We start from the raw sequence: 203 nt of genomic DNA on the forward strand, positions 1-203 counted from the left end.
AGGAGGATCATAAGTTCGAAGCCAGCCTCAGCAATTTAGTGAGACCTTAAGCAACTCAGTGAGACCCTGTCTCAATGGAATATATATATATATATAAAGGGTTGGGGATGTGGCCAAGTAGTTAAGTGCCCCTGGGTTCAATCCTCAGTACAAAAAAAAAAAAAGATTAAGCAGCAAAGCTCATCAAAGACCCACCCTCCCAC

This window comes from Marmota marmota, unplaced genomic scaffold, assembly GCF_001458135.2.
Source record: "Marmota marmota marmota unplaced genomic scaffold, marMar, whole genome shotgun sequence".
Lineage (NCBI taxonomy): Eukaryota > Metazoa > Chordata > Mammalia > Rodentia > Sciuridae > Marmota > Marmota marmota.